General features: G+C 44.5%; 1 pseudogene; it reads right to left on the minus strand.

The window, feature by feature from the left end:
• Positions 1-376: 376 nt before the first annotated feature.
• Positions 377-494, minus strand: LOC124556268 (annotated as a pseudogene).
• Between the last annotated feature and the right edge of the window lie 10,579 nt (positions 495-11,073).

The raw sequence follows: 11,073 nt of genomic DNA on the forward strand, positions 1-11,073 counted from the left end.
ATAATGTTGCCAACCTCATTGTGGCAAATGTGGTATGGCTGGACATTACCAAACTGACTGTAGAAATCGTAGGGGCAAACAGGGGGTCGAATAAAGGGATGAGTAACGCAAAAGGGATCCCAGGTCCGCCGTGTGGGGTTCCCAGTACATCTCGGTACATACATTAGGAATTGGATGGTAAAGTAGTGCCCATGAATTCAGATAACTTTGCCGCCGTGTCATCCTCAGCCCACAGGTGTCACTGGATCCAGATAAGGAGGAGCATGTGGTCAGCACACCGCTCTCCCGGCCGTATGTCTGTTGACGAGACCGGAGCCGTTACTTCTCAATCAAGTAGCCCCTCAGTTTGCCTCACAAGGGCTGAGTGCACCCCGTTTGCCAACAGCGCTCGGCAGACCGGATGGTCACCCATCCAAGTGCTAGCCCTGCCCGACAGCGCTTAACTTGGGTGATCTGACGGGAACCTGTGTTACCACTGCGGCAAGGCCGTTGGGGCTACAAAATATTCTAGTAACGTTTCAGCGTTTGCTGGATGGAGTGATGAGAGCATTGAAATCTCGCCAGTCCGTGGTACACGTGGATGATATAACTATTTTCGTAAAGGATATAGCAAAGAAAAGCTAATGCAACGCTTGCGAGACATTTTTAGAAGATTATGAGCAATGAATTTAACATTAAGCGCAGACAAATGTCACTTTGCATTGGAAGGAGTTATGTACACTTCTGGAAATGGAAAAAAGAACACATTGACACCGGTGTGTCAGACCCACCATACTTGCTCCGGACACTGCGAGAGGGCTGTACAAGCAATGATCACACGCACGGCACAGCGGACACACCAGGAACCGCGGTGTTGGCCGTCGAATGGCGCTAGCTGCGCAGCATTTGTGCACCGCCGCCGTCAGTGTCAGCCAGTTTGCCATTGCATACGGAGCTCCATCGCAGTCTTTAACACTAGTAGCACGCCGCGACAGCGTGGACGTGAACCGTATGTGCAGTTGACGGACTTTGAGCGAGGGCGTATAGTGGGCATGCGGGAGGCCGGGTGGACGTACCGCCGAATTGCTCAACACGTGGGGCGTGAGGTCTCCACAGTACATCGATGTTGTCGCCAGTGGTCGGCGGAAGGTGCACGTGCCCGTCGACCTGGGACCGGACCGCAGCGACGCACGGATGCACGCCAAGACTGTAGGATCCTACGCAGTGCCGTAGGGGACCGCACCGCCACTTCCCAGCAAATTAGGGACACTGTTGCTCCTGGGGTATCGGCGAGGACCATTCGCAACCGTCTCCATGAAGCTGGGCTACGGTCCCGCACACCGTTAGGCCGTCTTCCGCTCACGCCCCAACATCGTGCAGCCCGCCTCCAGTGGTGTCGCGACAGGCGTGAATGGAGGGACGAATGGAGACGTGTCGTCTTCAGCGATGAGAGTCGCTTCTGCCTTGGTGCCAATGATGGTCGTATACGTGTTTGGCGCCGTGCAGGTGAGCGTCACAATCAGGACTGCATACGACCGAGGCACACAGGGCCAACACCCGGCATCATGGTGTGGGGAGCGATCTCCTACACTGGCCGTACACCACTGGTGATCGTCGAGGGGACACTGAATAGTGCACGGTACATCCAAACCGTCATCGAACCCATCGTTCTACCATTCCTAGACCGGCAAGGGAACTTGCTGTTCCAACAGGACAATGCACGTCCGCATGTATCCCGTGCCACCCAACGTGCTCTAGAAGGTGTAAGTCAACTACCCTGGCCAGCAAGATCTCCGGATCTGTCCCCCATTGAGCATGTTTGGGACTGGATGAAGCGTCGTCTCACGCGGTCTGCACGTCCAGCACGAACGCTGGTCCAACTGAGGCGCCAGGTGGAAATGGCATGGCAAGCCGTTCCACAGGACTACATCCAGCATCTCTACGATCGTCTCCATGGGAGAATAGCAGCCTGCATTGCTGCGAAAGGTGGATATACACTGTACTAGTGCCGACATTGTGCATGCTCTGTTGCCTGTGTCTATGTGCCTGTGGTTCTGTCAGTGTGATCATGTGATGTATCTGACCCCAGGAATGTGTCAATAAAGTTTCCCCTTCCTGGAACAATGAATTCACGGTGTTCTTATTTCAATTTCCAGGAGTGTATCAGGATGGTCGGATGAAGATTGAGACCTGCCTCTTCTCGTATACAAGTCAGTCTGTTAGCGAGAGAGTAACCAATAAGTTTATCCCTAGTGTGCAATGCTGTTTTGTTTATACAACTTGCATCGAAGTTATTTAATAATGTGCATAGCTAGATCTGTTTCCTTCATTTTTTTTTTGGACACCAGTTATTTGACGAATGTATACAATATGCACACACAGTGCAACTGATATAGGAACCATGACGATAATTTTGGTGTGTATTTTGTGTACTGCACTACAGAGTTGCCAACCTCAAAAAATGAGACCACATCCCTTCATAAAGAGTGTGATACTGATCTCATAGAGTGGATAAGACGCCAATTTTATTCACTACAAAGGCAAGTAACAGAACCCAGTACGTTGTCCTCGATCGTGAGTGTTCATCGGAGGTGAGGGTATCATCTGGAGTGCCCCAGAGAAGTGTGGTAGGTCCGCTGTTGTTTTCTATCTACATAAATGATCTTTTGGATAGGGTAGATACCAATGTGCGACTGTTTCCTGATGATGCTGCGGTGTACGGGAAGGTGTCGTCGTTGAGTGACTGTACGAGGATACAAGATGACTTGGACAGGATTTGTGATTGGTACAAAGAATGGCAGCTAACTCTAAATATAGATAAATGTAAATTAATGCAGATGAATAGGAAATAGAATCCCGTAATGTCTGAATACTCCATTAGTAGTGTAGCGCTTGACACAGTCACGTCGATTAAATATTTGGGCGTAACATTGCAGAGCGATATGAAGTGGGACATGCATGTAATGGCAGTTGTGGGGAAGGCGGATAGTCGTCTTCGGTTCATTGGTAGAATTTTGGGTAGATGTGGTTCATCTGTAAAGGAGACTACTTATAATACACTAATACGACCTATTCCTGAGTACTGCTCGAGCATTTGGGATCCCTATCAGGTCGGATTGAGGGAGGACATAGAAGCAATTCAGAGGCGATCTGCTAAATTTGTTACTGGTAAGTTTGCTCATCATGCGAGTGTTACGGAAATGCTTCAGAAACTCGGGTGGGAGTCTCTAGAGGAAAGGAGGCGTTCTTTTCGTGAATCGCTACTGAGGAAATTTAGAGAACCAGCATTTCAGTCTGACCGCAGTACGATTTTACTGCCGCCAACTTACATTTCGCGGAAAGACCACAAAGATAAGATAAGAGAGATTAGGGGTCGTACAGAGGCATATAGGCAGTCATTTTTCCCTCGTTCTGTTTGGGAGTGGAACAGGGAGAGAAGATGCTAGTTGTGGTACGAGGTACCCTCCGCCACGCACCGTATGGTGGATTGCGGAGTGTATATGTAGATGCAGATATGTTTTTCCAGAAAATTACGTTTATGGTGTAGAAATATATTACGAAATGACATATGTTTTACTACTATTCCTCTTCATAAATTTTTTACCCTGTCCTTACTCTACTGTACTTAAGTAATCCTTTACTTTACAGAAATTAGTCCTTCGCAGATAGGTCCTACTTTTTAATAGTTTGTAGTTCAGACGTACACAACTCTGCATCATTGAGGGTACTGTGTTCTGTACTCAATGTATTTTCTTCTGCACGTGCTGTGATGTCGGAGTGGTCTGTTCTTGCTGCATGTTATGTGACGTCTAGCTGGGACGCTATGAGCTGCGTGCTGCTCATCACCTGCTGCTGTGTGTACCTGCGAGGTCGTTGTCCTGTACGAGGCAGTTGCTCAGCCCTCGGCGCCTTCGCTGCTGCATAATGGAAGCGCTATCCGCTTTTGCGGCTTCCGACCGAGCGAAAAATTTCTCCATTAACTTTTAACGTAATCCACTGGAAATGAGTGCATAGCGCGGCGACAGCGGCCGCCTTAATGCGCTTATGAATGAATATTTTAAGCGTGATGGGCCCCGGATTGCGCCTGAAGTGGACGCCGAAAGCGGCGAAACGTTGCCGCAACTTTCTGCACCGTTTAGTTTTACGGTCCCCTCTCTCTCTGAGCTGGTGGGCGCTGCACAGTCTGCCACGCCCAGAGAGTTAACCGTGATCGTGGCGCGGCGCTGGCGAAAGTCCGTATCGCTAGGTGGGACGGCGCCCGCTGGGACACCCGGCGAAGTGGCAAGACACCGGAGTCTCATCCGAGAGGACGGAGGTTCAAACCCCAGGGCACTCATCTAGACTGAAATTTTATTGTTTTCCTAAAGCGCCGAAGGCAAATGGCAGGATGGTTCCTCTTGCAACATCAGTACGTTGTGTCACATTTGGGGGAAGGTATGGCCGTTTGCCAGGGCGGGGAGTATGTCGCATTTTCTAAGCCATTAATTCCATGAAGGGTGCTGCACTCTAGTGGTAATTGAAACAACTCTTCCAGCAGGATGACGTCATCAGCTGCGGCTGAGTTAGTGCAGAGAAACGAAATGTGTTTGTCTCTAGTAATTTCTCTACTGTGAATTTTACGAGGTAAAACGATGTAATTTTTTTGTGCTGTCGTTTCGGCCTGCTATGGACCACCAAGATTTTTATCTCTTCCCTGATTGTGTTTACCTCTTTTGCCAGTAGATTTTCATTTTGGCTGACTGTGGTTCTTTTCTCTGTTTTGACCATTTGCAGGCAGGACGTGGAACTGGTGTAGTTCTCTCTGAAACCTTACCGATACTGAATGTCATCAAACGAAATTTCAGCTTCCAGTAAATCCTTTTTAACTAGCCTTGCCAATTTTGAATACGATTTTGTTTTTGAAATTGATGAATGTATGCGATGAGTAAGTCTTTGTCGGTTCATTGTTTCCAGATGACCAAAAACATAATTCTCCGCTTCCTCATGCTGGTAACAATGTCTTCTGTATGTTCGTATAATTCACAGTTGTGTCTTCGGCGGAATTCTCCGTTTTCTTTGATAGGGCCAAGGATTTTCCTCATATTTTACGGTCTTTTATTTCAAGTTTTCGTAGTGGTCCTTTCTTCGTCATGTTTAAACATTCTCATGCATACAAAGCCGAGGGTCTATGTAATCATTTATGTCATTAACGATGTAATTAATTATTAAATGCAGGTGTAATAGGTATAATCGTGATAGTTACTGTTGTGTTTCTGGCGTCAAATTTAATTTGGTCGGAAGGAAACTCCTTATCGCTGAAAGTAGTTGCTATTATTGAGGTGGCCGACAACGGCAGAACTGAAGGCAACGCAGATTAGGTACAATTTCCAATAAATCATTAAATTGTAGTATACGTTATGCAACTTTAGAGATTTGAGCGACACACATGGCAATGTACACTCATGTTCAGGAGAAACAGAACACATTGAACGACTAGAGACAGGACGTCCATATTCACAGGACGTATGTTTACGGTATAAAGACTTACTGTAGGCCTGATCCTATACGGTTTGTATTAAACTGCACCACATGCCGTATAAGGACACGGCGCAATGTTTTTGAACCTTTGACAAGGGGCATTTACCTGCTGGGATATTTCATGGACGGTATCTCTTGTACCCACCGCTACCAAATATCAACTAATCCGAAGGAGCAGATGTTGGGGGAGAAGAAAGGGTTACGACAAAATATGTGTTTGTTACCACGGATGAGAGGAGTAAGACTAACTGGGTTCTGCAATGAATTCAGCTAATAATAGCGAATACTCTATTCAAGAATCACGAGAGGAGGAGGTAGAGGAGGAGGTAGACTTGGAAAACGTCGGGAGGCATGCGAAGAGTTTAGACTGATTACATCACGGTCACGCAGAGATCTCGAAATAAGATACTTGATTGCAAGGCGTACCGAGGAGCAGTTATAGACTCAGATCACAATTTAGTAATGATAAAGAGTAGGCTGAAGTTTAAGAGTCTACTTAGGAAGAATCAATGCGCAAGGAAGTGGGCTATAGAAGTACTAACGAATGGAGAGATATGCTTGAGAGAGTTCTTTGAAGTTATACTGTGATAAGGAATGGCTCGTTAGGCAGTTCAGTTGAAGAGGAACGTACGTCTCTAAAAAGAGCAATCATGGAAACATAGGTACAAAGAAGGTAACTGAAAAGAAACCATGGGTAACAGAAGAAATACTTCAGTCCGCCGATGAAACAAGGAAGTACACAAAACATTCCGGGAGATTCAGTAATACATGAATATAAACCACTTGCGAATGAAATAAATAGGAAGAGCAGGAAGCCGAGGCGAAATGGCCACATGAAAAATATGAAGAAATCGAAAAAGAAACGATCGTTCGAAGGACTGACTCAGGGACAGAAAAGTCAAAATAACCAGACCTTTAAGGTTCAGAATTGCAGGGTGGCGCAGCGGAAGCGTGCTGGCCCCATAACCTAGAGGTTCGTGGATCGGAACCACACTCTGCTACCGTTGAAATTCCTAAACACAGGCTGGTGTAGGACAAGGAAAGCATGAAAGGGCGAACCCAGAATAGTGTCAACTGTCGTTTGTTGTTTACATTTATTTAACAACCACATTATAGGATGAGTAAACTGATACAATAATCACAAGTAATTATGATTGATAGGGTAAAGCTAATTAGTTGCTTACAGCAATAATCTGCTTTAACAATTGATTTTATCTTAACAAGCTACAAAACATAGCGCCAGAATAAATATAAAACAGAAAAAAATTTAAAAACTTCTTTCCTTATAAAACAAAACTGCTCAAAGTGCAAAAGCAACAATCTCTTAAGATAATTTAAGAAAATGTGACAAAGCCTTCAAAAGATTTTCAAGAAATTAATTGACAGTTCGTTTTAATTAAACAGGCCCTAATCACACAGGAGAGCAACTACTCTGTTAAAAATTACTAAAATATGTGCTAAAATTTTTTCAATTACCAAAACAGCAAAATGGAGTAAGGTTACCCACATGTGAATAAAGTACAAAGTAAAGTTAAGTTCAACCAGTAATTCTGGTCAAATGATTTGTAAACATTCACATAACGTAATAATGAAGACTGTGGTTTGTTTAAGAAAAAATAGCTACCCAGAATTAACAAAATGTGCAGTACAAGCATATTGCAAAGGAAATGTACAACTTTAAATAAGGTTCCTTAAATTGGAACTTCATGTACTTAAATTCTTTCAGCAGGCAGCGCGAACCAGCAGGCTAAGTCAGACACAGACATTACTCAAAGGCAGTCGATAAACACCAAAGTGCGGCACACGGCAACAAACCCGTGTGGCCACCAGTCGCTGAAAACCCGACTGTGCGGATCAGAAGACTATGTAGGGCTGTTAAGAAACGCCACTTAGGTGAAACATAGCCCAAACCAACAAATTAGGCAAATATTAATGGCCAACGTCTCGAGAACTGGAGAGCATAAGGGTTCTTAATCCGTCACAAAATTTCACAACAATTATCCTTAACCAGATTTACATAATATAGAGGAGGAGGAGCAGATGAGTGTTCAGCGTCCCGTCGACAACGAGGTCATTAGAGACGGTGCACAAGCTCGGATTAGGTAAGTATGGGGAAGGAGAAAGGCCGTGTCTTTTGAAAGGAGCCATCCCGGCATTTGCTTCAGGCGATTTAGGGAAATCACGGGAAACCTAAATGAGGATGGCCGGACGCGGATTTGAACCGTCGTCCTCCCGAATGCGAGTCCAGTATGTTAACCACAGCGCCACCTCGCTCGGTTATAATATCGAAAAAGCGTAGTAGTGGCAAAGTGTCCGTTAAAGCATTTAGCAGAATAAAATGTAATACAGGAAAACTTGATAAATGCTCAGAATAAGGTCTGACAGTAACTAAGCCAAATCACATGGCAAAGAACCTTGCTTGAAGCAAACAATTATGTAAGGAAAATGACAAGCTACCCCCTGCAAGGCGGTACCTTTAGATCTTACAATACATATGTTAAATACAGGAAAATTTCTGATAAAGCAAACAAATATAAAATAAAAGATTACATGCAAAATGCTTAAAAACACTGAAAACACAAGTACAATCGTATATACAGCCAAATTCGACGGATCAGAAATATGAATAATCAGAAAAAAACAGAGTCTTGTCTTAGATAATTACACTGAAAGAAATATTTCAGCAAGGAACCAAGTGCAGACAAAAGAAGTGGACGTATCGTAGTACGATAAATACAGACCATAATGATGTGGCAGCCGGCCGCTGGTGGCCGAGCGGTTCTGGCGCTACAGTCTGGAACCGCGCGACCGCTACGGACGCAGGTTCGAATCCTGCCTCGGGCGTGGATGTGTGTGTTGTCCTTAGGTTAGTTAGGTTTAAGTAGTTCTAAGTTCTAGGGGACTTTATGACCTCAGCAGTTGAGTCACATAGTGCTCAGAGCCATTTGAACCATTTGATGTGGCAGATATTTGATAATGCTGAAAACACCCAGTGCACGTCCTAGCACCCAGTTCAGCACAGCATGGAATATCAAAGCCAGACACATCCGTGGCCGCGGACAGAAGGACGAACATAGACGGGGCTAACGGCCGACTGACCCACTGCGCCCGGAACTCGCCCCCTAATGCCCCCCAGTCCGCTGTCACTCGCTGCCTGACTCTTACTGACTTCCCAGCGCTGCTCAGGGCGTACTCTAGGACTCGCTCTGCCGAAATAATCAGCGACAAGCTACAGTCGATTCGCGCTGCCAATAGCGGCGCTAGTGGATAATGCTCGAAATCCAGGCACGCGAGATCGATTCCGAGCCGTCCAAGTATCAAAACCATCGGTGAAACTGAAAGTAGAAATGGTTACATTAAGAGTGTAATGGGAATTCCACTGTTAAAAATGAAGAGGGAAGAGCATATAGGAGGAAAGAGTACACTAAAGACCTCTCTGAGGAGGAGACTTCCCTTATGAAGTGGTAGAAGAAACAGGAGTCGATATAGAATAGATATTACAATCAGTATTTAAAAGAGCTCTGGAAGACATCAGAACGAATAAGGCAGAAAGAATAGATAACATTGGTGTGTGGAATGTGTGAGTCTGGCGCTGAAAACTTTCGGAAAACATCAAACGCACAATTTCGAAGACTGCAAGAGCTGCAATGTGCCAGACTTCTAGCACAGTTAGCTTATAAGCTCATGTATCCAAGTTGCTGACAAGAATAATATGCAGAAGAATAGAAAAGAAAATAGAGGATATGTTAGATGCCGATTAGTTTGGTTGTAGGAAAGCTAAAGGCACCAGAGAGGCAGTTTTGACGTTGCAGTTGGTAATGCTAGCAAGACTGAAGAAAAATGAAGAACGCTCATAGGATCTACCGACCTGGAAAAAGCGTTCAATAATGTGAAATGCTGCAAGTTGTTCGAAATTCTGAGAAACATGGGGGTAAGCTATAGTGAAAGAGGGGTAATATACAATATGTACAAGAACCAAGAGAGAACAATACGAGTGGCAGACCAAGAACGAAGTGATCGGATTAAAAAGGATGTGGATAGGGATATAGTCTTTCGCCTCTACTGTTCAATCGATACATCGAGGACGGAAATAAAAGAAAGATTCAAGAGAGGAATTAAAATTCACGATAAAAGGATATCAATGATAACTTTCGCTGATGACACTCCTATTCTGAGTGAAAGGGAAGGAGAATTACACGTCTAATGACTACAGAATATGCATTGAGAGATGCATTGAGAGTAAACAGAAGAAAGACGAAAGTAATGAGAAGCAGCTTAAATAATAAGAGCGATAAATTCAACATCACCATTGACGATCACGAACTGGATGAAATCAAGGAATTCTGCTACCTACGCAGAAAATTAACGCGTGATGGACAGGGCAAGAAGGACATAAAAAGCAGACTAGCTATGCCCAAATGGACATTCCTGGCCAAGAGAAGTCTACTAGTATCAAATGCAGGCCTAAATTTAAGGAATAAGGTTCTGAGAATGGACATTCCTGGCCAAGAGAAGTCTACTAGTATCAAATGTAGGCCTAAATTTAAGGAATAAGGTTCTGAGAATGTACGTTTGGAACACAGCATTGTATGGTAGTGAAACATGGACTTCAGGCACACTGGAACAGAAGAGAATCGAAGGGTTGGAGATGTGGTGCCACAAAAGAATGATGACAGTTAAGTGGACCGATAACGTAAGGAATTAGGAGGCTCCTCGGAGAATAAGCGAATGACGGAACATATGGAAAACACATACAAAGAAGAAGGCACAGGATGGTAGGGCGACTGTTAAGATATCAGGGAATAACTTCCATGGTACCAGAGGGAGCTGTAGAGGCTAAAAACTGTACAGGAAGGCAGAGACTGGTATCCATCCAGCAAATAATGAGGACATAGGTTGTGGTAAGTCCTACTTTGAGGTGAAGAAGTTGGCACAGGAGAGGAATTCATGGCAGGCCGCATCAGACCAGTCAGATGACTGATGACTGAAAGAAAAAGAATCGATAAAGGCTTTGAGACGCGCAAGGCAAACATTGGTGTCTTATTACATATATGTGGATCATGTGATATCGTCTGGTGTGACAGACACCTACTGAAGTTCATCAGTGTCATACCATAACCACTGTAACTGGCAACAAGGTGAACAGCAGATACTTCCAGGTGTTCTCAGAGAACTGTAAAAGTTGGGTTCACAAAATAAATGATGGTATTGTACAAGGTTCCGTTTTAGCTACACTCCTTCCTAATTTGTATACATATCACCTTCTAGGAAATTTATTTACGCTGACGATATTGCTTTCGTCGGCAAGAACCAAAACCTTAGGAAAGATGAAGCAGCACTAACATCGGATCTGAAGAGGTTTAAGTCTTCAGTCAGACACAGATCTCTCCAATCGAATCCTCTAAAGAATGTTGTATCAACTTTGCACTCACGAAATAAACAAGTGAATTACAAAGACAACATCACATTTAGAGATCAGACTCTCCAATACTACAACACTCCAAAATTCCTAGATGTGACTGTAGACATGTCTTTGACATACAAAACACATCTCCAGACTATGACAACTGAAATTAA

This window comes from Schistocerca americana, chromosome 1 (genome assembly GCF_021461395.2).
Source record: "Schistocerca americana isolate TAMUIC-IGC-003095 chromosome 1, iqSchAmer2.1, whole genome shotgun sequence".
Classification (NCBI taxonomy): domain Eukaryota; kingdom Metazoa; phylum Arthropoda; class Insecta; order Orthoptera; family Acrididae; genus Schistocerca; species Schistocerca americana.